The following is a 26,432-nucleotide window of genomic DNA, read 5'->3' as shown; positions in this document are numbered from 1 at the left end:
GACATACTTGACTGACTACAATTTGCCACTGATTTTCTGCTCTTAGCTGCAGAGAAGCAGCTACTGATTCAATGTAAGAGAGGGCATAGTCATTCTGGCACAGAAATCCCATACCACTGATGGGGAAAAGTGTGTGCGAGGAAGGATATAGCAGAGGACATAATTTCCAGTGCTGTTCAAAAAACATGTGAAATAAGGCACCACAGGAAAGCCTGGAGAACCTGCAAAGCTTCTAAGCCCGATGCACTACGTACTCCCCTTGCTATGCAGCTGTCTTCAACTACAAGAGACTCACTACAATGACAATAACGTAATAGTTATAGCTGAGCTGTCTCTGTATTTTTCGACTGCCAAGTGGGATTATATCCAATTTTGGTATGGAATGACATAAACCATACACTCACCATTGGCTGAGCGAGATAATTGACTTTTGTCCCATTCCAAAACATGTTGCATTTGCTTGGGGCATTTTCTTGATGTTATTTGCAGATCCAGCAGGTTGGCTGATGAGATTAAAAGAATTGTCCAGCTAGTGCTTGCTTGGCAGGATTTACCTCATCTTCTGGGATATACAGCTGGAGGAATTAGTAGTAATGTCATTCATTGGTAGCCATCTAAAGCCACATGCTTAAACTGCATGGCACAGCTTTTGGTATAACCATGGAGAGAGAGGTAGAGTTTTTGTTTCAGATGCGGAGATTCCTGCTACTTAGACAAAACTAAAATCCTATTTAGCTACTAGCAGTATAGAGTCTATTAACACAAATCTTTAGGTCTGACTGTGTCTAGTGGAGATCAGTAACGTACATGCAACAGACTTTTATCTTTGGACATTCGTGCTCACGTGAAGAACACAAAAGTAGCCAAGATTTATGCATTTCCTTTTAGGTGTTTATAGCGACAGATTTCAATGAGAAAGCTCTTCATCAGCTTTAAAAAGAACAATGAAATACTGTAGAGAGGAGGACCTGATGATTGCTGCTCCGTGGGGAACTCCTGCCCATATTATAGACTATCTGCCTTACACTATGATGACAGACAAGTAGATGACCTTTCTATGCTAATGATTTGGCTCCTCTATGAATTCATCCTATGTGATGCTGGCAACTTGTCTATACTCAGTGATGGATCATGTCATGGGATCCCAGAGCTTTCGTGTGTTAGTTAATGTTCTGTCAACACGAGCCCCTGAGAGATCGTCTCATATGTCCTGTATGACGGTTAAGCTCTCTTCTTCAATAAAAGAGATGGTGACTAGTGAATCTCCAGAACCTGGCACACTTCCTGCAACAGAACTGGTCGCATCCCAACAGAAATGTTTTGTTTGTCCACTAGCTCGCACTCAGCACATAGCATGCATCTCAAGTGCAATAGTGAAGCTAAAAATCTACAGTAAAATGAACTGGAAAATATTGATCCAGTTTAGAACAGAATTACAAATCCCCAAATGATCACATCCTAGCAATAATTGATTTTTAATACTTGATGGTTTTATCTGCTCTGCTGCACTTCATAATGGTAGGTAAATATGTTAGTATACATAGCTACTCAACAGCAGACATTTTGATTCTCCTATACTGGGTAAATACCATGTATCTGGCCTATCTCTCACATCACAGTTCTTCAATTAAGCAAAATCCGAGAGAGTTGGGTATGCAGGTCATTTTCAGCAGTATTTGGGTGCTTAACTGCCCTTTGTGCCTTCACATTAAATGGTGATTTTTCTGCTTCTGATGGGACTAAGTGAAGCTTTCCTCTTCCCACCCTGCAGCTTTGCAGGGTGCCCCAAAACTGCCTTTCAGCTCAGATGTGGGTTCAGCCTTCACAGACAAATTGTTCCTTGGCCTCTCAGTCAAACCTGCCCACAGGTGAGCTAATTGGTGCCAGCCTACCCTTTGGTTTTCTAATTTGAACATGCCCTCCATGTCCCTTCAGATAGTTCATCAGCTGGGTGGGGGACAAAATGTGCCCTGTGGGTAGTGACGTACAGCCCGAATGCCATCACTGTCCTACGCTGGGGCCAGTCCCACAGCTGATGCACGTCGGGGTGGCACCACAAACTTCCCTGTAGGGAGGCTGCATTAAAGCAAGCTGAACCCCAGCCCAGATACTACAGATTACGCTTGTGTTTACATATGAGGTGAAGATCAAAATCAGAAAGAGGGAGGTAGAAGAAGTGATAAGAAATATTTGATGTGTAAAGACTTTTAATCTGGCACGCAGCTCCTTCGCAAATGCTGAGCGGAAACCTTGTGCTTATACTGCGCAGGAGAGGCTCCATAGTCACCTTGTTCATAACAGAAACTGGTGTCACTATTTTTAGCCCTGCACATGGCCGGAAGTAATCCGAGACATTTAATACAGCCTCAAAACTGTTAAGTGGGTTGAACCTGTAAAATAACACACACATTGGCCCATTTTAAATGAAGACAGTTCTGCAAACTGCTTTCTCTTAGCCCAGTTCTGCACTTTTTTATATGCCTTTTTTTTTCCTAAGCAGCTAATTTGCTTTGGTAGCTGTTGAAACCCACCTAAACTTGGTGATTGCTAATAAGCTGGTGTTGTTCAAAGCACATTTCAGTTTTCCATAGCAAGAACCTGTAATCTGCATGGGATTTCTAACAAATGGCTGTAGACGTCAGAGGGGTTAGATCATTTATCAACATGTAGCTTTGGACCATGTCACGATTTCTTAAAGAACTGGGGGCGCTCCACGGCTCTTCTAGCCTTTATTTCACACATTGAGCCCTGCTGCCTTGCCCTTTTCTGGCCTTCCCAGGTCTCATTCTGCCTTTCCAAATTTCAGCCCATCTGTTCATCTTCCTGCCCTGCTGCAGCTCCCACGATGTCACGCTGGGAGGTTCGTGTCATGAAGGCAGTGGAGAAAATGGACTCACATTGCATGGCTCAACAAGGAGGATTTCAGAACGGTTCAGTTGATGTCCGCTTTGTAATGTGCTCTTCTGATATTATCCTTTCATTTCATGGAAATAAGAAGCCACGGAATTATTGTCTCCTGTTTTATCGCTCTCACGCTGCATTTTGAAGAGGTTGTAAGACGCAACCCCATAATGAGATTAGCCGCCCTCATTGCTTTGCAGTATACGTTTTTATCTGGGTGTATATATAGAACAGGATTTTTGATTGCATAAAGGTGTTACAATGAGGTTCAGACCCTAATGTATGACATTATCATCTCCTCTGATGATTGCAGCCAGTAGCAGGCTATGCATAGAAAAGGCTGTTAACTGGCATTCAGTAGTTGCCTGCCAAAATGACATGCACTCACCGAGTAAATGCAGGCAGCAGTGTACTCCCTAAGGTCAGATCCTTAGGTGATGCAAATCAGTGTAGCTCTGCTAAAACCAACGGAGCAGTGCCAATGTACACCAGCTGGAAACCTAGCCCACGCGTACGCTACAGGTGTTGCTGAGCTGATGGGATTCCTGCTATAGTCAAGGCTGCGAAAGCTGATGGCTCTTTTTTTACATCCACTCAGCAGATTGAAATGACACACTGGTGAAAATCATGGAAGCAGCTGGAATTTGCTCCGGATGATTTCTGGTTTCAGAGTTTCTAAAACTCTGGTTTCAACGCAGTAGTGCATGATATGGCTGCAAACCTTTTTCCTGGATTCTGTGATGTGGACAGGGAGAAAAACTCCCGACCTGTTCCCGGGACGCCGGTGGGTTCAGGCTTGCAGGCAGATCCCTGGGCCATGCAGCTGCCCTGGGAGCTGAAAGGGTTTAACCACTCTTCATCAGGGCCCAACCAGCAGGGGAACGGTTCTGCAAAAGCTCTTGGGGTTGAACGAAACCTGTTCCTACTGAAGCAAACGGTGCAACTCCCTTTGGCCTCATCTGGCACCCAGCATTTCCGGAGGCTGCTGATGGCCCTCGCTTCCCTTTCAGCCCCTTGGCACTGGGCTCTCAGCATCTCCTCCTGCCAAAATCCCGGCTGCCCCGAGCAGGCCACGCTCAGGCAATTATGTGAACTCTCTGCCGTTCTTCAAAAAAAAAAAAAAAAACCTTCCAAAGGCTGATTAATGCCATGTAATTAAAAACAAGAGCAAACCCCAGCAATCGCTTGTGGGATGACATGTTATTCGGTGTGTCAAGTTTCAGGCAGAGCTGAATTAATATGGGTTTTGTATAACGGAAACATCGCGAGACATGGAAAGGCAGCAGATTGTCAGGTGCTGCTCTAAAACACAGGTGGGGAGAAACCCGGCCAGGCTTAGCACAGAGGGTCGCAAAGGAAACCTCTCCGCTGCCATCCGCGAGATGCTGGAGATATTGTTTACATTGGCCTTTTTATAGATGAGGAAAATCCAGAAGATATTGGGTTTTTTCGGACTTCCGAATAAAGTAAGATCTAAGAAACTCTAATTTCCCCAGTAGACAAATAACAAACCTTTACTCTATTCCTGGGGGCTCTACACAGTTTAGAGAAAAGGAAGCATTATGTGGCCAAAGCAACACTTCCAAGAGCTCTGCGTGAGCACGAGGGAGCAGGGACGGTGTGCTCAGGAAATAAATAATCAGTCGTTCCAGCTCTTTCAAAGCGACGTCCAGTTACTAATGGTACCGAAGTATCACCTAACAGGACTGCACAGTCACACCTCTCGGCAGCTGAAAAGCTACCTGCCACCAAGTCCTGAGATATAAATGGATCAAGAGCAGAGTTCGGTACGGGCATAAATGAGAATTTTCTTTCTCAGTTTTTATTTAGAGCTCATCCAAAAATGTGGTGGAACAGGTGGCTAACCACATCTCAAAATTCAGTGTCTTCATCCCAAAGCTGAAAGTCTTCATAGTATATTTTCATTAAAAGTGGAAATTTTAGAGATTAGGCTTTCTAAGAGGAAAGAGTCAGCTGTTCTGCAAGAACCAAAATAACTAAAAAAGCCAACGATATTTTTGTTTTTTTCCAGAAGTCCAGGGGAAAGACCGACTGCAGAGGGAAGTATTTTAAAAATCAAGGAAATCATGCATATTATGTCAGTAATTTCATTTGTTTAAAAAGTATTTCTGTCCAAATGAAACCGCATCCACTTGCTAGAGGGATGTGGCATGCAAAATATTTATTACTCCCACAATTTCTGTGCATCCCTCGTTAGTGTTGTCAGCACAGGCCTAGGAGCGAATGAATATGGGAACTGCTTCTATTTCAGATTTCAGCACAAAAGAAGAGCTTTCGTGCCCAAAAGCTTGTCTACTTTTTCCAGCTCTACTAACTGCTCTAAAAACAGAGCTTGCCTTTCTGATGGAAATTGTGGCATTTTATAAATGAAGCTGCACCTGTTTAACTAATGGTGTGATATTTAAACCAATTAGTTCAATTTACGTAGGAAATCGTGCCCTTAGCCCTGTTTGAAATAGCTTGTTTTGATTTAATTAAGACTAAATCCTTATTAATACATTTTTTTAAAGGCCGGTTCCGACCACCCCTGTAACAGCAGCCAAGTCGCTTCATCGAGCTGCCCCGGCACGAAGCCCGATGGGATGCTCCGAGCACGGTGCCAGCAGCGCGGTCCCGCTGGGCTGGGCAGCTGGGTCCGGGCGTTAATCCACCTCCTGCTAAAGGTGTCTGCTATTTTTCTGGGTGGCTTTAACTTCCAGTCGCTTGTTCCCTCTGTTTTGCTCCCTCTCTGATTAAACGATTAAATGAAGTTGGCCAGCATAAGCAGCAAGAGTGATGCATGGGGACCGTTGCATTGCCGCAGCGGGCTTGCAATCACGCCGTCACGCGGCACAGCTGAACACGGAGGCAGACCTGTTAAATAAGGGTTGAAGCCAGCCCAAGGGGCTCAGTGCCACTGAAAACTGCGGGTACCTGCTGCAGGGAGAGTTGGAGCTGTCTCTAGAGCTGCCAAGGTGGAACCCTGCAGCGCTCTGCACTTTGCTCTGAAAATAAGGCAAATGAGTGAAGGTAATGCCTGGGTGGGTTTGTGTCTCTGCAGACTCGCCAAAGCTTGCTTTTTGCTGGCGTGACGCACCTGGGGAAGGCGGCCTTCCCTTTCCGTTTGCCCTCCAACGGGGCCTTTTGTGAAAGGGTTTCAAGTCATGGGTTACCTCAGCAAGTGTCCTCTCCGTTCTCTGAGACCGTGTCATGTCCCTGCAGGGAAGCAATGCCCTGTTCAGGCTGTGAAGAGCGGCCAGGACCCCTTAGCTGCGCTTTGAGCAGCAAATCCTTTCCCTGATGAACAAATTGGCTGTGATGGTTATGGTCCATCTCTGAGTTTAATGGGTGAAAAATCACTGCAGGTGAAGTAATTATTACAAATATTCTTTGTTTGCATTTTAATGTAACTATTGCATTTCACAGCCCAGAAAACTGAGGCACAGAAAGCATTACAAAAGTGACGCTGCTCTGTTTTCCAGGCTTGTTATTAGTTAACTGAACTTTATAATCCCTCTTGGAGCTCAGTAAGCACTCTCAGGAATGAACGAGTTAGAGAAAAAATATTCATGTGTCTTCTAAGGATTGTTATTGAAAAGTAGAGTATACTTCAGGCCTCGTAACCATAAGTGCTGAAGCACAGTCAAGGCAGCATGGCAAGCTTCTAGGAGGATAAAGCAATCCAAACCTATAATCCATGTTATGAGGTCATCTAAAGGACCAGTCATACCTAATATGATCAAAAATTAGATTTCTCTGGTGGAGAAAATTTGATCTGGCATTTTTCACAGTCTTGGTGTCTTTCCTTTGAAAGACTCCTTTGTTCTGCAGGTCTCGGGATGAAATTAAATCACAGCTCGTGTAAATAATGATTTTGAATGGCTGGAAGCCAATCCTGTATCCTGTAGCTGCTTTTACCCTTCCCCTTCCCTCCCAGCACACACCAACACACATGGTGTCGAACTTCTCCCCATCCTCTAAGGTGGGAAAGATAGGAGGGTATTCGTCACTTCCCCGGAAACCTTACGGGAAGAAATCAGGACTTGCAAAGGGCACGCTGATGGCTATCGGGGGGGGGGGGGAACCATTAACTTTATAAGCAGAGCAGCAATTTATGGACCTTGGTGGTTTGGATGTTGCTGCAGCTGGTAGAGTGAACGCGCTCCAGTTTTTTGCCTTTTCATTTGTGAATTGTTCAGGAACCGATTCCGACTCAGTTCTCTTAGTTAAAATTATGCTTCAGACACATTGGCTGGAAAGTCGCTGTCAATGGGCGGTTCATGGCGCGTCCTCTGTGAGTACTTAGTGTTTGTTATTCGTTTTTGCATGGTATGTGACTGGTCACCTCAGTCATGCTGTATCATTTTTATTTCCAGGTTGGTTTAAATTAGGGAGCAATGAATAACAGACTATGAAATTTGGGGTGAATGCTAATTCATGCTGACTCGCGTGACGCTTTGGGGAATTGCAGACATTTCCCAAATGCCCTGTGGTTTTCCAAATGCTAGTGAGTCACAGCCAACCACTCTCATTCACAAAAATATTTACAAGATTGGGGTTTTTTGTTTTTTTAACTATTTAATCAATTCTGTTAGAGTTGGAGTTTTGTTTTCTGACTGAAGTTGATGGAAATAGTCACACTAATGTCACTTGGACATGGATCTGGCCTAAGTTACCATAACAGCATGTAATTATACACAAATATAAAAAAATGTAAAGTGCATTAACTCAGTACCTTCCAAAATTAAAAGCAAATGCTCAATTAACATGAAAAAGGGCCTGGACTGAATTTTGCCTGCGAGACCCCCAAGCCAATGTAATTCTGGCTGTGATGTAGCTTTTTCTGGGGCAGAGGAACGCTTTCAGCATGTTGGTTTGTGTTTTGTTTTTGTTTTTTTTTTTTCCCCACCCCCTATAGGATTAGCTGGGAGTTGTTCAAAGCTCCGGGATGTTGGAATAAGTCCCGGGGGAGATGGATTAGCAGGCAGTGGGTTGGCGAGAAGGTCAAAAAGACAACGTATTGCGTTGTTAAATGCGCACTGCACTTATCTCAGCTGTGCATCTATATGCCTATCTATTATACAGCAGTACATAATATATATGCATTTCTGCTGTAGGAAAATTCTTATCTTGCGTGGTATACACATCTCTTATCAGTCTCTGTAAATGAGCCATCGTAACTACCGGCAATCAGTCAGCATTGACAATGAGTTTTACTGAAATCTCCAAAATCTTTTAGCTTGACTGGTATTGAATTTTTTTTTTTCCTCTCTCAAGACAGCACACTCAAAATTTGAGTATCCAGGTTTGAATGCAGCAACTGAGTGCTAACGAAACAGATGCAGAAAGAGCAGAGGTAACTCAGTTAACTGTGTCTAAGGCTCTGCCTTGATGCTAGCCCCTACTGCAGACGGGCAGCGCTGCTATAAGTCACGGAGGAGCGATGCAGCGTATCTCGGTTTTGGGCAGGGGAATGACTGAACAGCCTGCCTAAAGGAAGGGTTTGTGCTGGCACCGACGGCTTAAATCCCCCGTGTAATCAAGGCCTGACATACAATTGCAGACAGCTTAGAGAAAGTGCCTTGCTTGTCGCTACGAGGCGGTTCATTGCCGCCCTGTCAGGCGGTGCTGGGGCTGCTGTCCTCCGGCCAAATCCCCGCCTGGTGTTGCAGCAGGCAAAAAATCATCCCAGTTGGGCAAACAGCGAGCTCGCAAGCTTTGTTTTATTGAAACCATCAAGCTTGGCTGAAATTTCCAGTCTTGGAGAAAAAGCCAATGACTTCATCCTTGGAGCTGCCTTCACGTAACCTTTGCTTTCACAGATCCATTAGGAAGCTCCCCAGGAGGGAAAGCCCAGCTGCCAAATAAATCACACCTTCCCGGCAGAGAGGTGTGAGATGCTCAACAGGAACCCAAGTTGCCTGGAACGAGAGAGACAAGGGATCTTCTGCAGAGATTTTCAAGCTTGTCCAGACGCCAGCAGGGCCAGATCCTCAGCCAGAGGCAGTCGATGTAACTGCAGCAGTTCCTGGGGAGTTTTGTTGCTCTGCTCCCAGTGAGGATTTGGCCAGAGCTTGTGTGTGTGTGGTAGGTAGGAAGGAGGCTGTAGTCAACTGTGGGACCCTTTATTTTTCTTTCTAATTAAAAGCAGATATATTTTTTTAAAAAATTTGCAGTGGGAAACTATAATTTAGTTTTAGAATTTCCCATTTAATACTCCCCTAATGCCTGTGAAAAGCTTTAAGTTGCAGTTCACGATTTGAATCTTTATGGGCAATTAGAAGAATGACTTGGAGAAAAGCAGGTACATATTTTCAGAACTTGGGGCAGGATGATGGGGGGAGGAGAAAACCTACAGACTGGGAACTGAGGAAACTCTGCTGTAAGGGGGTGGGGGAGACCCTCCATTATGGCATTTCTTTAAAGATTCTTGAGCATCAGTGTTGCATGATACAGGGGTCATATCAGCAAACCATAATTCAAATTTGTTTGGACCAGAAGCCAGATTTCCACTTCCATGTGTCTCTGAAGTGGACATCTCCTTGTGTCCTCTGCATTTGATCTGCTGGATCTAATGGAGCCTATGTTGAGAAGAAGGACTCGGGAACCTGAGACTCGCCTCCCAGTCCTGCCCCTACAGCTGGCCCCGTAGAAGGCAGGTCCAGTGGCGAGGTGATGCCGTCTGCCTCAAAGGTGCTGTACAAAGGCCTCCGTTCCAGGGGGCAGAGCAGGGTTTGGATCCCGTTGCCATGCTTGCAAAAGAGCAAAAGCTCAGCTAGAATTGCCAGGGCTGTTTGACATGCTTCATGCCTTGTGAAAAGAGAAGTGGTGGTGGGAGGAGAAAAAGAAGAGACAGGATGCATGTTCATCTTATTCCTGCACTGATTTCAGAGGGGTTTGGAGAGCAGGATGAGAGAAGATTTTAGTCTTTGGGCCTCTATGAGCAATAGACTAGCCTTTTTGCATAAGAATATAGATGCTGCTGGATCAGGTTTCTGGTCCAGCATTTTTCCTTGAAGACTTGTGAACTCAGCTACTTCAGAAGAAGACACAATAATCCAATTCCATGAATTGCTTTTCCTCTTTCCTCTCCAGCTCTAGTGAAAGGTTTATTGCTCCTGTATTAAGTGAGAAGAACAATTTCTGGCTGCCATAACTTTCATTGGCTCAGATGCTCCATCTTCATGGACTGTCTGCCCTAAAATCTTTCCCATCCTTTCGCATTTCTTCATGTCCCATTTTGGATACTCTTCTGTAAGTCCCTTCTACTTCCACAGTATCTTTCTTGGAATGGGATAACCAGCCCCACCCACAGTATTTCCCCTTGAGGACATGCTGTCTGTTGTAAGACTTGTTGCATTTACAAGCCCTTTTATAGCACTGTATATTTATGGCACTGGGTGTCTCCTGCATTTAGCAAAGCAAATATCCCATGCCAACCTGTAATGTTATTTACTTCCAGACTTCCACTGGCAAATAATTTTGTTCAATGTGTCCCCAAAAGAACTGAGGAGAGACTGGGAAGCAAGTTCTGTCCTTCCAGGGAAGAAATGAATGAACTAGTTTCACCTCTGGCATGTTAATTCTCAGAGAAGTGACCTGAACTGGTGGCTGGTGTTTAATCCTCCAAGGGAATGTATCTTGACCTGCCTCCCTGTGATCCTCCAGTACTTATGCTAGTGTCCAAGGAAGGCAAACGAGAGGTGAACAAAGAGGAAAAGGCAGGGTTGTCTCTGCTGTTGAACATGGATAAGGGCTAGTAGGTACTTAGATAGTAGATGTTTGTCTTGGCATTAGTGGTTTGATACTGGAACAACAACAATCTCCAATGACTTTGTGTGTAACTCCTGTTGGGGGCAGGAGGGAGGGGGATGGTCCCTGTGACTGCAGCAGATGTGTACTGATTAACGGCACCCAGGTGAAATCAAGGCTACCCGAGATGGTCCATATGCTCTTCATCAACTTGCAGCTGCTTTGCAATGAATGTCTCACAGCAACAATAGAAGCAACACCAACAGATTCTCACAGCTGAAATGGTGACTTCTCCTGCTGTTAATAGGGCTTCCTTGCTAGTCTGCTGTATAAAGCTTCCCATTTGTGTGCTGTGGCCATGCTGTCAAGGTATAAGTAATCACTTTCATACTTACTGAGCTGCATGGTCACCAAGGTGTAATATCTGATGGGCAACAGATGCCTTTTTTTCTTCCAAGGTTTACAGCATTGTATTATTGCTGTTATTTGCTCTGGCTCCATGCTGCCAGGGTGTGGAGGAGGGGAAAATATCTGCAGCCTGCTGAATGAATGGTACCTACAGTCTTCTTTTTTGCTTTGGGGTCTATTTTGAAGTGCTTGAAAAATACCCAGCGCTCACAGATCTTGTGATTTCATTTCTGAGATGTGCATCTCCTGCAGTGGAAATTCCCAATTTATTCAGATAGCCTTTATCCAAACAAAGCACCATTCAGCTAAGGGAGACTTGTTGCATTTGTTAAATGCCCCAGTGCCTTGCACAGTGTAACAGAAGATAAAACAATGAGAAGAGACTTGACCATGTCTTCTGAAGAAGTCTCTCACAAATGTGACACACCACCTTTGTGTTTAGTTGTTTGCGTTCAAGGACCAAGCAGGCAAATGTGCAGCAATTCGCACAAAGTCTGGCATTTGAGCTTGCTTGATTGAGAGAGTGCGATGGTGTCTCAGACTCTGCTCCGATGCTGCTACATTCCCTTTGCTTTTGAAAAAGTGCTGTGCAGCCTTAAACTTCCAGCTCGATACCCTCCAGGAAGCCTGGTTTAACGCCTCATCTGAAGGACATGATACGAGTCATTAAAAACATTTCTTAGAAGTCTGGAGGTGACCTATGGAGCTCCAGGAGACTGATTTCTCATGTAGCAGCAAGCAGCCAATTCGCACGGGCTACCTCTGAGCTGACAAGTCTCTTGAAGCAATGCTTTTGCCCTCTGGAGAAAGGACTTGGCTAATGCTGAGTCCATCCTTCCCCTCCCCAGAAGCTGTTGCTGTGAGCTGCTGGGGGACCACTGAGAGGTGACCTGTGGGGAGAAGCTGTGCCAAGGCACCTGTTCAGACCACCTGAATTCAGTTCAGACCTGAGCCAAGTGCTTCCTGCTGACTGCTTTTAAGCAGCCCCTGCTCAGTACTGTAAGTTCTTTGACCCACCCTTCAGAAGCGTCAGACTCTCCATTACCTAAATATGCATGGTCCTTCATGCACAGAAAGTATTTGGGAGTAGTCTACAGAAAGATGTTCAGGCAATGTGGGAGTGGAAAGATGTGAAAACCTGGCCCTTGCCCCTGCTCTCCCCAGGAAGGTTGCAGACTGGATTTGGTGGCAGAGACACCACCTGAGTGCTCCCTAAGTTGTTTTGGCCAAAGTACACATGTGAGTTAGTCTGGAGGCGGCTTGTTCCCTTTCCGTAGAGTTACTGCTGAGATCATGGTCACTGGACCAACTTATAAAACACCTCCAGTAAGCTCTGTCCTTTTTTTTGCAGTTGCTACCATGCCTGGGAGCTGGTTGCCCATTGCAGGCTCAGCTGGTGGCTCCTCCTCTCCTCGCAGTGCTCAGACCCACACTTGGAAGTCCCTATACTCTCTCCCAGCCTGGCCACCCACAGCTTTATCAGCACAGCCCTGATGAGTAGCAGCCCTCTCCTCCACCCAGCAAGCAAAGTAAGGCAACTTTGATATAGAGTGAGCCACAGAGTTTATTTCAGCAGGAAATGGGGCTTTAAAACCTCCAGGAGGCTGAGGCTATCGTAAAAGTTGTATCCCCCTCCATGCATGCATGATTCAGTCGTTAGAGCTAGAGGATGGAAAAAGAAATGCCAGCTCAGGGATATAATTTGGCTCCATGGAAATACCTAAGCCTTGTCTGCACTAATACTTGCAGTAATAGGTATTAAATTGGCTCATGTAGACACAGCCCCCAAGGGCAAGAAAACAACTTCACATCTCCTTTTTAACCTCTCTCTCTTTTCAAGTCAACCTTTTTTTCAGGCTTCAGGCGCGGTGTGTCTTTATTGCTGTTTACATTCTGATATTGCCTAGAGGTCCTCACTCAGATGGCAGGCCTGTGGTGCCAAGAGCGGTGTGCACGTTCAGGGAGAGAGACACCCACGGGGAAGACTTTAAAACCTATGTAGACATGACAGGGAAAGGAAACATTTCTCACTCCATATCGCAAAGCGAGAAGCCGGGGGCTGACTGGGGAATGCAGGTGGATTAAATTTGGGGGGGGGGGGACATGGCTGTGCTCTCTGCGGAGAGCTCTGCTTGGTGGTGGGGTGCACCGCACCATGTGCGAGGCAGCCCCCAAACCCCTCTCGCAAATATATGACCAACATGTGAATCTAACTCACTGCCAATGTCAAGCTGCTTCAGCGTCCCTGGCTATAAAAAGCCTGACTTAACCTGCCTGTGTTTCTGACGGAACATCCCAGGGCGGAGAGAAAAGGCTTGCCTGTGCTATCAGAAATGTGAACCTGGCTCTCCTGAAGCAAAATCTGGTGTTTTGCCACGAAATCTCAGGAAGCAGCTTTTCCAATCCAGTGCGCTCATCTTTGCTGCAATCTGTTCATGGAGAGGCAGCCACAGTTCCTGCCTGGCAGGTGGGTCCCATCCTGCTACAGAGCAGCACTACACGGGCTTCTTTATTTTCCAGGATCAGGAGTAGTTTTCATGCACTCTTCCTGAATGACAAGTCAGCAGGTCACAAACTCTTGTCATTGTGGCAGTTAGCTTTTAAAAAGCCAAATGCTTTGACCATTGTTTCTGAAACTAAATCAAGAAGAAACGGCATCTTTTCACAACCTTTTGAGAAAACCTCCATGAGGTGCTAAGCTGTTGCTCAAGGGTGTCTCAGATGAGAGCGTTCTTGCAAGATTGGCTCCTCAGCAATTCAAGGGTCATGCATCTGACCAAGCTCTCTGCAGTATCAAACTAATACTGTCAAGCATAATGAAAGGAGAAAAAAAATCACTGAGTCAATAGAGGTGAGCTGGATCACTGAGTCAAATTCAGGAGATGTGTGCGCCTGTCTCACAATGATGTTTTTTGCCTTTTATATGTGCCATTTAAAAATGTGTTGTTCAAATCCTCTTTCCTCCACTCTCCTCTCTTAGCAGAAGAAATGGGCCCCAGCTCCTTTGGTGAGGTCCAGGGCTGAATATGCATCCCTGTTACAAAGGCATTTGCATTTGGAGTCCCATTGTGCCCAGATTAGAAGGTCTCCAAAGCACGAAAGGCTCTCAGTCTCTCTTCTAAGTTGGGCCCATCTCCAAGGCAAATACAAGTATATGCAGAGACAAACTGTGGAAATGAATGTTTTACCCACTCAGGGGAAGGGGAGAGAGGTCTGGAAAAATACTGTTACAAATTCCTGGCTCAGATGACTATTCTTGTCTTTTCTAGGGGCTGTATCTCCCAGCAGGAGCACACTGAGTGTTTTCAGTAGTGCATTAACATTGAGACTAGTATGTCTCGGCAGGGCTTTATTCTGGAGGATCTTTTCTTTGCTTTTAATTGTTGTCTTCTCATTTTTGGTGACAGCTTTCCGAGTGAACAATGGACTGTTGAAAACCCTGGGCCATCCTGTCTCCAGTATACAACCTCTGAAAGGAAAATTTGCACACCTTGTCTACCCCAGCATCCGTTTAATAATGTGACCCTGAGAAGAACCTTCACTACCTGTTAAGACAGCAGAGCTCTTCTGACTGCTTTCCAAAGCAAAGATGAAGTATCCCGCAAAAGGTACAGTCGTGACTACCCTCCATTAGCACAACCAATGTTACCTGAGTCCTGTTGATCACCCTTATCTAAACTCATGGACATGACTTTCAATAAAGGAGGGAAAGAGTCCCCCAAGCTCTCCCCAAATGCCCTAGAGTTCACATATGAGGAATGTGAAGAAATGGCTTCATATTCATGCTTTCTCTCTTGGGAGCTTAGAGGCAGTGTAGAAAGTCACTTAGAAATACCAGCAGCAGAGGGAGAAAGATAGAAGATGTTGGTTTTGCACAGGTCAAGGCTCAGATCAAGTCTTGTGCAGGTCAAATCGCAGTGTGTACTCTGAATCCTGAAGACCACCCTCAGGACTGGCACCTTGGGTGCTCTGAAGGTTTTAAGGCATTGTGTCTGCAAACTTGGGGCAATGAGGACTACCCTGCAAACATAGTGAGCCAGCTCTTCTGAATGCATAAATGGCATTGCTTTCACTGAAACCATGTGATCTGCTGGGGTTTAGATAAGGTCTGAAGTGCGTTGGTTGTACATCTGGTCATGACATGCCTTCTAGCTGAGGGGCCTGGACGTGCTCTTCTTAGCAGATGTACATGGAAGTGCAGAGAGCAGAGCAACTCTGATGACTGAGCAGATGTGTATGTGCATCTGCTGAGGGCCTGCACTGAGGTCAAGGGTTGGTCTGACCAGCAGAGAGGCAGTATAGGGCTAGCAGAGCATACAGATCTTCAGTTTTCTTCCTAATGTCACTGGTATCCAGGTTACCAACCAGCATTTGCAGGTAATATGGGTCACAAGATGCTCTGGTCATTTTTCTCAGATCTTTCTGTGGGATGGCAAAACGTTCCCACAATTTCCCTCAAAATACTTGGGTTGCATCCAGCTGTGGGAGGAGAATGCTTCTGGCTCACTGCTGTTGAATGTCTTCTTCCTGCCTTGTGCATAAGCTCTCCTTTGTATGCCGTGTGTTGCACAGCTTGCTATGTCTGGTCTACTGTGGGCATGAAATAGCTGCAGGTGCCAGCCCAGGGGTTTGCATAGAAGCTGATCTCAAAAACAGAATGCAGAGGCCTAAATCACTTAGGAATTGGGGGGAGAATGGGAGGGGAGGGGAGGGAGGAGATCTTTTGCTCCCTAATTCTGCAAGAAAAGCTTTTAAGAGCAATGAACGGTACTATAAGTTTCTTTACTTACCTCTTACCTCTCCATGTCTTACAGACAGCTACACAATCTTGGACAAGTCTTTGTTCGAAAGGTTTTCCTACGCTGTACTGGGAGCCCTCAAAAATTGTTCACCTGGATTTTTTTGGCAACTCTGCTTAACATTTTTAAGTTATCGTGAGAGATCCTGGAAGTCGCTCCAACAACAACAGGTTTGATCCCTTCTCTTGAAATAAGAGACTATTTATTCAGCCTTTATGTTACTGCATATGGCATATCAAAGCAGTTTTGCACAATCTGTGAAATATATTCTGTATCTATCTCTTCCTTACCTGTAGGCTAGGTAGAAAAGCACACACACACACACGCGCGCGCACACACACACACACACACACAAACTATTTGATGTTTTTTCTACAAATCAAAAACCTCTCCATGGTCCTATTATCTCCTTTTATTAAGTATGTTTTCATGCTGTGCTTTTTTTTCGTGCCCACAGTCAATAACAATTTAAATGATACTCTTTGATGCCCTTTGTTCACATCATTTATTTCCATCTCTTTATCTGATTTTTGCCAACAGGACCTAATTTGAAAGAGGCTGCAGTTCAGCGGCAGGAGGGATTTAAACACTGTTAAGACTGACATTTTCCCTCATCTCACATCCCGTGGGGTACCTGATTGCAAATTTATAATACACCAGAGGTCTTGCCATCCAAAGATACAGACTTACAGTAACAGCAACTAATTTAAAAAAGATCTCCAGCGCATCAGTGTCTGGGGCTGGTTTACACAGACTAATTAATCCTTATTTGACCTGAATTAACTCTTAATCTGTGTGAAATGAAAGAGCTTTACTGGGATACAGCAAATTTTCGAAGATGGAAAATCCTTTCAGAACAGGAGGTTTCTGCAGCTGGGTGACACGTGGATTAAAATACTTGTTGGCTGCTGCTGTGGAAAATTAGCTCTTTCATTTTCTTTCTATTCCCGCCCTGCTTTTGCTAACCAGAAAATACAGGAGAGAGGCAGATGATTTTCAGCCACCAGCAATTGCTGTCCCTTGGTAACTGATGCAGAAGGAGAGAAGATCAATTGTCCCTACTGTTTCTTACTGATACCTTGGGCTTATCAAAGAAGTCTGCAGAATGGCACAAGTAAGAATGACCATTTTGTGACAGATCTTCCCCTCGGGTATCCCTTCCCAGTCCCTACCTACACAGTGTCTAGGTAACAGATTGGCTTCTGTGCTTCTTGAGAGCAGTCCCCTTAGTAAGGATTGCGGAAGGGAGCACTAGGTAAATACTTAAGGATCACAGGGGCTATCCCCTGCGTAGCCTGCTCAAAAGCCAGGAGGTGTCTCTGTCCCATATCTCTGTGATATGGAGGCCGGGGATGCTGAGGGTGCAAAATGTCTTATTAGACTAACTCCTACAAATGGAAAAAACAAATTTTCAGGCTCAACATTCCTTCATCGGATCTGGTAAGTGACGGTCTGTAAGAAGACAGGCTCAGTCAGGTTAGGGGTTGTTACGCTTGCTTTTCAGAGGATTCGACCAGAGCACAGGATGAGCAAAAGGATCAGCCAAGAGCACATCAGGAGCGTGGGGGGACAGATGTGTCCCTGGTCACAGCACACCCTGACTCAGGGGCTAAGAGGGATATGCCAGGATGGAAGAGAAAATTGGAAACCAGAGTTGGAGCCAAGACAAGTCAAGGCCACCCTGCCAGCAGGTGAGCGCAAGGCGGGTTTTCACTGCTGAGGCCTGAGGGGACTTTGTTCTGCATTTGTGGGAGCTTCAGAGGGCTAACTAGGACCCAGGAAAGCTGTGGAAAAAATGAATGGCTGGACAAGGTCTGACCTGCACGCGTAATTCGGTGTTTTGGTTAGCTTTGCCGCTCTGTTTATTGCATGGTGTCCTGCGACGAATCCCACTGCCTGGGGAGACGGAAGCTCCCTGAGGGCTTGTCCCTCTTTTACTCTTGTCTGTCTTTCATCGTGCAAAGACTAGCAACAGATGCTTGGGAGAAACCAGAAGGCTGTCTGTTATGTGATGATATGCCAACCGGGCCATGTCAGGCGCCTCTCCCAGCCGCAGGCAGGCAGTAACGTACCTTTCTCCTTTATGTTCTTGGCACACTTTTTTTTTTTTTTAACCCTGCTTACCTATGATTTATTCTCATTGGAACTCCAGTCAATATTAGGTCTGTCGCACCTTATCTAAATACTTAAAACAAAGGGCGGGATCCTTACCTCCACTTCGCGAGGCGTGGACCTGTCCACAATTACCCAAGGTGTCTGAGGCAGAAGGGTGGTGCGAGTCCCAGCCTCCTGAGCCCCTGTGATGCAGTAGGATCTTCCCTGCTATCCCATGTAATTTCAGTGCAAATGGCTTTATTATTCCATTAAACGTCCACTGCCCCAGCGACAAGAGAGAGGCATTTAAAAAGATGCTACCACATTACGCAGAATAAATGTCACCCTCTCAAATCAGTAAGCTGTCGATGGCTTGAGGTAACCATTTAAAGGTTATCTGGTGCTGTTTGTATCTCTATTTTCAATTACCCCCACTTGTTGGTTTTGAAGTCTTTAGCATGGAAAATAAATCATAGCTCAATGCGCTGTTTCCATCATTCAGTAATGCCTGATGTGACAGTCTCAGAAGATCACAGATTATAGTGATAAGGGTCTAGTTTTAAAATGTTTACCATTTCCCAGTTGTATCTTTGACCTCGGTCTGCATTAATGTTGTGCCATTTTCAGGGCTAATGCCAATCTCTGTCTTGCAACATATCATCATTTTAATGCCTGATTTACACTCTGAATTATGGTAATTTATTGTAATAGTGTGATTTGACCTTTTCAGTATATCCCATTTTTATTGGCTAGATGTTTCATGCCTTTCCCCAGAGGTTAGCAACACTTCGGGGGGAGCAGGATGAGGTGAGCAAGCCTATCAAAGCACACAATACTGAAAAGGGCAAAACGCGAGAGCAACCTGCTAATTCAGGGACTGGGGAATGCATGGAAATTCAGAGGTGATATTTGTGACAAGCACCATGACAAGAACAGAGATGACACGTTGTCAGCATTATAGATTAAAGGGCATCTTCAGAAATGGCTTGATGTCCATGAACCTCCATGTGCGAAGCGAGGAGATGGAAGTGCTTGTCGTGCCTGAACATTGCCAGCCTGCACGTTGCTGGCGTATACATTGCCGTCATGGTTTGAAGTTGGTATTTATGGTTCGCGCACATTGAAATGCCCTTGGGAGTGGATGTGTCTGCTTTTAGAGGAAATCAGCTTTGGGAACTAGAGTGTGCCCTGATGAGCAAGTAGAAGTGTAAAAGACCAAGATGGGAAGTAAAAGGGTAATCCTAATTGTTTTTCTTTTTATTGCCGTCTACCCAGAAACACTACTTTTCTAGGGCAGGATATGCAGACGTACAATGAGAAAAGAAAATGATAACACGTGTAGGTGTATTATTTAAAAAACAAAAACTTTAAAATAATCCCCTACAACAAAAATCTTTGATAAAAGCAAAGCTGTGCCCAAGGGCAGTGCCACTTCTTCACCCTGTTGTTGGGTATGAAGTTTGCTTCAGAGGACCCAGCCTTTCCTTCTTGTTTTAGATTTTTTATTTTTTTTAAGAACTGCCCTTTGACAGTCCTGTAGAAATAAGTGTTTGTGCATGGCTCTGGAAAGGAGAGGCGAGCAGTCAGCTCTCGTAATGGCTCTGTTGCCTTTCTTGGGAGCAGCATCTTCAATCTTTGCTGTCAAGGAGTGAGGAATCACTGCAGAGTCAGGCTGGGACTGTACGTCTCCAAGAGGCAATCTGAAACCTTTGCTAATAGGACTCAGACAAATATGGATCTCATTCTACCCCAGAGGAGAGGTGATTGCTATTATGAAGCCTTGATGGGGAACAAGTGCAGAGAAATAAAGAGGCAAAGCAGGTGTTGAGAATTTATTGCTTTAAAGGGGAGGGGAAGGTGCTACTGAAGCTACTTTATGTAGAATAGACTGTAAACACAGTGGGATTGGACCTATCTCTTTGGATTTGTACAGCTCCGAGCACAACTGATATCTGGTACTTCCCTTGGGCACTCTTGCTGCACCAGCAATGAGGGAGAGAAACATGAAGTTTGTCCAAAATAAGAGGCAGAGCTAATAGACGTGCCTGGAGAAGGCAGGTAATCGTTCCTCCTCCCAGGCTGGGAACGTGCTGACCGAGGGGCTGCGCAACCAGGCCTGCAGCACGCTGCACGAGGCATGCCGCTCCTGGCGCCTTTTACAGAACATTACTGACCCCCAGGCAGCAGGCGTAGGCCAATGTGACGTGTTAACAGGGAGATTGAGGGAGACCATAAAAAGCGTATTGCGTGTATATAAAATCATATTCTCGGGTGCCTTTGTTTTCTATTGAGCCATCCAACTCATGTCTGCCTAAGAGTTAATTTATGGTGTTTACTCAAAGTGAACGGTCGAGGGCGGGCGATGGGATGTAGTTACCTAGTAAAACATCTTCCTCCTGCTTCAGCTGGTGGACGTGCAATTCTTCTTCCTCTGTGTGTGCACCGGGTGTTTTATAATCTCGCAGGCAAACATCGGTCCTTTCCCCTTCATTCCAAAGGCCATTTCCATTATCCCTTGGTTGGGATGACTAGAAACAATAAGGCTTCCTAGTGCTAAGATTCAAGGAAAACCTTAGACTACCTCAAATGTTATGACCTGTTCCTAACACCAGTGAGCACTTAGTACCTCAGAGAGGACGTTTTCTTCCATTGGCTCTAAAGGGATTGTACTCCCAGAGACTGAATTTGTCCAGTGGCCTTTGCCAGAAAGCTTGCATGTGACAGTGGCTAGAGAGTGGCCTCATTTTTTAGCCACCTCTTTATTCGAGAAGTAGCTACCGAAGGGGCTGCAACATTAACTGCAACACAGGGGTCCAGAGATTTCACCTCATTTATGTAGTGCCTGGGTTTACTTGACATTTTTCAATAAGTCATGCCCTGACTTATTTTACAAAATTGATAGGAATTTCCTGCCTTCGAGACTTCTGCCCCTCAGTCAAGTCTGGCTGAAATTGCCAACAGTTTGTCACTCCTAATGAGCATTGGTACCTATAGGCTGTTCTCTTAAACACAGCCGGATAGATTTGTCTTTTTTCCCTTAAATAACAAAAATGAAAAGGGTCTCAATCCTGACTGCATGTAAGTCCTCGAAGGATCTCACTTTTATCCAGTTGCATAGAGAAAGATTGTTTCTGCCCTGTAAAGAGTATTTTAGACTTGCCATGCATAACAGCATATGTCAGATGCATCTGAGCAGGGGCTGGTGGAGCTCAGGACCTGAGTTATTCTCACCAATTTCCTGGATGATCTGAGGCAAGTTTCCTCTGTTTTGGTGTTTGTTTGCCCTAACTATAAACAGGACAACAGCCATGTGATATGTCACTGGGATTTGCTTAGGTCACTCATGTTTGCACAGATCCCATGGAGTCCTCATTTGAGACTTCATGAGAATTTGCTGGTAAAAAAAAAAGTGGGGCTTTTAGATACAGATAGCTTTTCTGTGCGTCTTTATCGCTGTTCTATGGGTTGTTCAGTCTAAATCTAAAGGCTGAATAATTAAAATACGGTAGGTGTATATTATAATTGTGGGCTGACAAGATCATCATCTGCTGGAAGGGAAACAAAGACAGGACTAGGTACTTCCAGAATTATCAGCTTTCTAAGCAGTCTCAAAAAACTACATGGAGTGTGATTTTCTTCCAGATTCTTAATCCATTCAGTTGCTTCTACAGTGATACAGAGAGAAGTACACACAAGTTAGATGCCTACTTTGTACATATTATCATCTTCATTAGTTTGATGTGCAAATGGTTACTTAGAAACACTAATATCTGCAGTGAGTGGTTTCAAATGACTACACACAGCTGGGCATATAGTTCTATGAACATATTGCGGACACTGGTGCCTTTGAAAACTACTCCTTTTAAGTTTCCACTTGCCTCCTGCCACTGAACTGGGATTTTGCACAACTATTTTAAAATAATTGTTTTAATATTTTCATGCTTGCTTTTAAAGTAGATCATCCTCCGTGATCACAGACAATAGACACGATTGTTCAGTGGTCTCTTATTCTAATCTAGCCAATTTGCTTTGCTGGGATTTCCCTCTCCCCTGCATTCACATCTCAGAATGGTAGGACCAAACAGAGTGAAGCGGATCTAATTAACTTCTCTCAAGGGTATTGACTGTCTGCAAAGGAAGAGGAAAGCAATGAGGAATACATTATGAGAGTCTATTCATTGCCGGCTCACACACAGCAGCAAATCTTCCTCTCGCAAAACCAGGGTTTACATAAATTTCCTTATTTGATTATGTTTCCTATTGCATAGAGGCACCAGGGGCTATGTGAACTCTTATGATTTCTGAAGATAGAAAGTCAACAGGAAATAAAGCAGAAATGCTTTGTACAAACAGTGGAAATTAGAAATTCATAATCAGGCTGCATTCATTAGGAGGATGAAAAGTGAAATGTAAAGTAGGTTGATATCTTTTCTGTTTTAAGGCGTATCCATGTGCAGATATAAAAAATGAGACTAATTCAAGATCAGTTGTTACTTTATCTCCCTTTAACACCTATGACAACAGCTAGTGCTTCACACCTATGCACAAGGTAAGCCTAAAGTTTGGAAAACCATGTAAACATGAAAAGCTGGTGAAATAATAGGCCCTGCAGGCAAGCTTTAGGAGCTAACTCTTCTTTCGGCTCTGCCGCCAAAGGAAATGGGTGCGAAGAGGATGGGTTGGCCACCGAGAGAGCCCTGCAGTTCATCTAGAAAGGGTAACGTGCTGATGCCTCAGCAGCATTGCAGCTGAACAGCAGCAGAGCAACTGGGCACGGGCTGCTCCAAGGGGTGATTAGTACTTCAGTGCATGGTGGTGTCATCCTACGTTTAGGTGTCGGTGTCATAAGATACCAAAATGGTTCCATCCATCACTGCTTGAAACAGATGCCACAGCACTGGGTATCAAACTGAACTTGTCACTACAGCCTACCTGGAGCCACCAGCTCAGGACGCTGGCTGTGTCCCTGTCCTTGGCACCAGTTTTGTAGATGACCCTGGCCTTCTCGTCACCCTGTTTCTTCACTTCTTCTTCATTACAATGGGGATAATGAAATCCACACTTTTATAAATAGTGTTGAGATCCATGGATGAAATCCCTCAGAGATGGGCTTTCCCCTTAAGATTTATTACACGGAGCTTACAGCACTGTTGGAAAATGTAACGCTAAGAGTTGAACTTCTGTGGTTTCCACCCACCTGACTTGGAGTGTTACCTAAAGGCCAGAAGTTCATATTAGTGCCATTTAAAACTGACAGCCAAACTATTGCATGCCTCTGTTTCCCCAAATGGAAACCGCAGAGTTAATAACATCATACAGACACTCAAAGGTTTAATCCATGAATGTCGACCTACAGTCATTCTCCCATAATGAACTGCTCTTCAGAAACTGATGTCAGCTAAGTACAATAGAGATAAAAATGGGAGTTCACATGCCACAGTGATAAGAATGACACTGGATAGATGGATTGTATCTGTGGTGAGATATGTAACGTGCTTGTGAGAAGGCAATAGTTGTCATCTCTAAGAGTGCATTTGTCAAAGAGTCTCATGAGAAAAAGGGCCACAGAGGTACCACAGGCATTGTTACTTCTGACTAATGAGAATCTGTGTTTGTCTGTACAATGAAAAAGTCATTGTCACCCGTTGACACGAACTTGAAAGGACTTTTCACGTATCCTTGAAATTCTCGTGGAAATATTTGCTCGCATGATATGCAGTTTCCTCCAGCTGAACAATCACATTACCTCAGGGTCACCTCTGCTATTGGAGACATGGACCTCTCAAGGCAGAGAGGAACGGAGTGAAGCAGAAATACGGTTACTTTCTCCTCTACAAAATACAAAGGAACCTTTACACCTCTCTTCGCTGAAGCATTAAATAGTCAGTAAGTCTTTCTGACCACGGTACCACGATGACGCAGATGAAGATGGTGTGTCAGGCTAGCCAAGGTAGCTTACGAGCATCTGGGAGCTATTTTCAGATGTCAGAAGTTAACAAGGTGCCGGCTCTACTGCTAAATTGAAATCCATTCTGAACATCCCTGCTTCTGACACAATCTGTTGATTGTCATCTTTGTTAAAACATGTGCAAATAAATGCATAATAGCATCTTGCCAGAAAGTATTGCCATTCATATTGTACCAATAATGTGTATGTATGTCCAACACAATCTCAGCATTTCCTAATGAATATATTTCCCTAGCAATTTCTGCAGTATGAAAGCCCTGGTCTTGCAATGCCATCGCAATCAGAAAAGATTGCAAGAGACATTAAAAGCTGTAACCTGAGCAGAACAATTCTCTTCTGGGTACAGCTGCAAGCAGTCAGTGCTCCCAGAATATTTTTGCTGGTGCAGCATCACCTGGTTTACAACAGGACTTTTTATAAGCTTTTAAATTCCCCTGTGTCTTTAAAATTCATGTAGAAAGGCCAGCCTTGGTACTACTGAGCTTCAGTTCTTGCCTTGCTACAGACCTCTTGCATTACATCGACCTTGCATGGGCTCTCAGTGTCTCTAGTCCTCCTTGCTCCAGTAGGGAATGTCCTGCTCTGCGGCCTCATTGGGTTATTGTGAAGATAAATAACTGCTGTTTGCTCAGAGAGTAGAAAAGTAGGGGTCAGTCACACTGGGATATGGAGAGGAGCAACGAATTGAGGCAGCAGCCTGGAGTTAGGGCCGTTGAGTATTTTGCTGGAGGGGGGTTCAGGCAGGTGACTGAAGAAAGCCTTCCTCGCCCTTTGCTAACTGTCTTTGCTCACCAAGAGCCCAGAGCTGAAAGCCCTCTGCACTAACTGCTTTGCTAAACTGACAGCCTTGTGCAACTGTACCACCGAAACCAATGCAGGGGAAAAGCAGTGCTGAACCAGGCACTGAGAACCAGAGTTTTCCCGAAGGACTGCGGTATTGGTAAATAGATGTGATAGATCCCCCCCCACACACACCTTTCCTAAAGAAATGCAAAGCCTCATATTTGCCAGCAGCAAAGTGTTTGGTGGTTCCCAGCTCATTCTCACTTTTTTGATGGCTTTTGCAGCTCAGTGTGCAAAGCCCTCTGCGGTGGGAGAGCCCTGTTAATGGGTGACCATAAAGGCTGAGTTGTGACACTGAGATGTTTTAGCGACAACAGTGAGTGGCACCCGGAAGAAGCATTAGGAGAAGATTGACATAATGATGGGGAAGCATGAAACAGCTGCTGTCATCCCTTCTTCTCTCACTAAGGTAAAGAGATGCATGTGCATTAAGATGAGCAGGCACTCGCACGTGTGTATGTTTAAACCATCCTTTGGATCCCTTCATGTGAGTGGTGTTGTATTAGTCTAAGATATCTATAGCAGAAATAGTTATTAAGTGCAGTAATTACCTGTACTCTAAAGAATGCCCAATTTGCATTCAAATGTATTCAGTTCCATATATTGTGCTGCTGCACTTAATAAACAGAATGAAAGGTGGTTTATAGGCTAGGGCTGTGCTTTTATCAGCTTTCTGCTGTGGTCATCAATTAAATCATTAAATAATGAATGGATTGGCTCAGCTCTATTAAATGATAATCTTCAATCCCATACGTTCTGTAATTTTCACCACATGCGCTGGGAAAGCGCGTGCTCCTCTCTTTAAAGGCATCAAAGCTGGGCGACTGTTTATATCAGGTGCTGAGTTAATCTGTACTGCCGCTGCATAGTGTAGCAGGGACTTGGCACGTCCGTAAAGCCCAGCTTTCTTGGTGCTCAGCGCCTGGGTAATGCACGAAGCCGCTCAGGCTGCAGCCCCGATTGTCAGACTCTGTTTTAATAAGGATCTTGCCCATAGCAACTCTTCACTGATCTTTTTCCCTTATAGAAACTTGAATCCTAGCAGCAGAAAAAGTACATTGGAGAATCAAATTTCTTCCTTTGCTGCCACTAAATGCAATGAGGTTTTGGGAGCCCAGAACAACCCCAGGACTTGTTGCGAATGCCTCCTAAGACCCTGGGGCAGTCACTTGGCCTTTTGGTGTCTCAGCTGCCTTCATGGGTAAAGCAGAGAGAGCAGGACTTCACAGAAGGGTCGTAAGGACAAATTAATGTTTCACAGATACTTCTGTAGGGTACTGCTGTATTTGGCCGGAGGCAGATATGTTACATCTAGGCTAGCAGATTAAGCATGTCCAGGATGGCTCCATGGCACAAACACACAACAGCAGAGAGCTGCTAGCAGCCTCCGAGAGAGGGTGGCGGGTGCAACGTGCCCAGTGGCAATGGGCCCTGCAACCTGCCAGCTCCCGTGCTGGAGCGTGAAGGGGGCCCAGCCCCACCAGCCACCGTTCAAGGAGGTTACCTGCAGAGATGTCAAAGCTTCTGCAAGTGGAGCTATGCTTTTGGTCAATATTACCGCAGGCTGTGGGGTTGAGCAAGTCGGCGGCTGGGATTTTGAATGGGGAGCAGGTTCAGAGACTTACTGAAATGCAGGTGCTTAACTCCCCTAGGTCTCTTAGGACCCA

This window comes from Apteryx mantelli, chromosome 22 (assembly GCF_036417845.1).
Source record: "Apteryx mantelli isolate bAptMan1 chromosome 22, bAptMan1.hap1, whole genome shotgun sequence".
Classification (NCBI taxonomy): Eukaryota; Metazoa; Chordata; class Aves; order Apterygiformes; family Apterygidae; genus Apteryx; species Apteryx mantelli.
Note: the sequence above shows the minus strand (reverse complement) of the source record.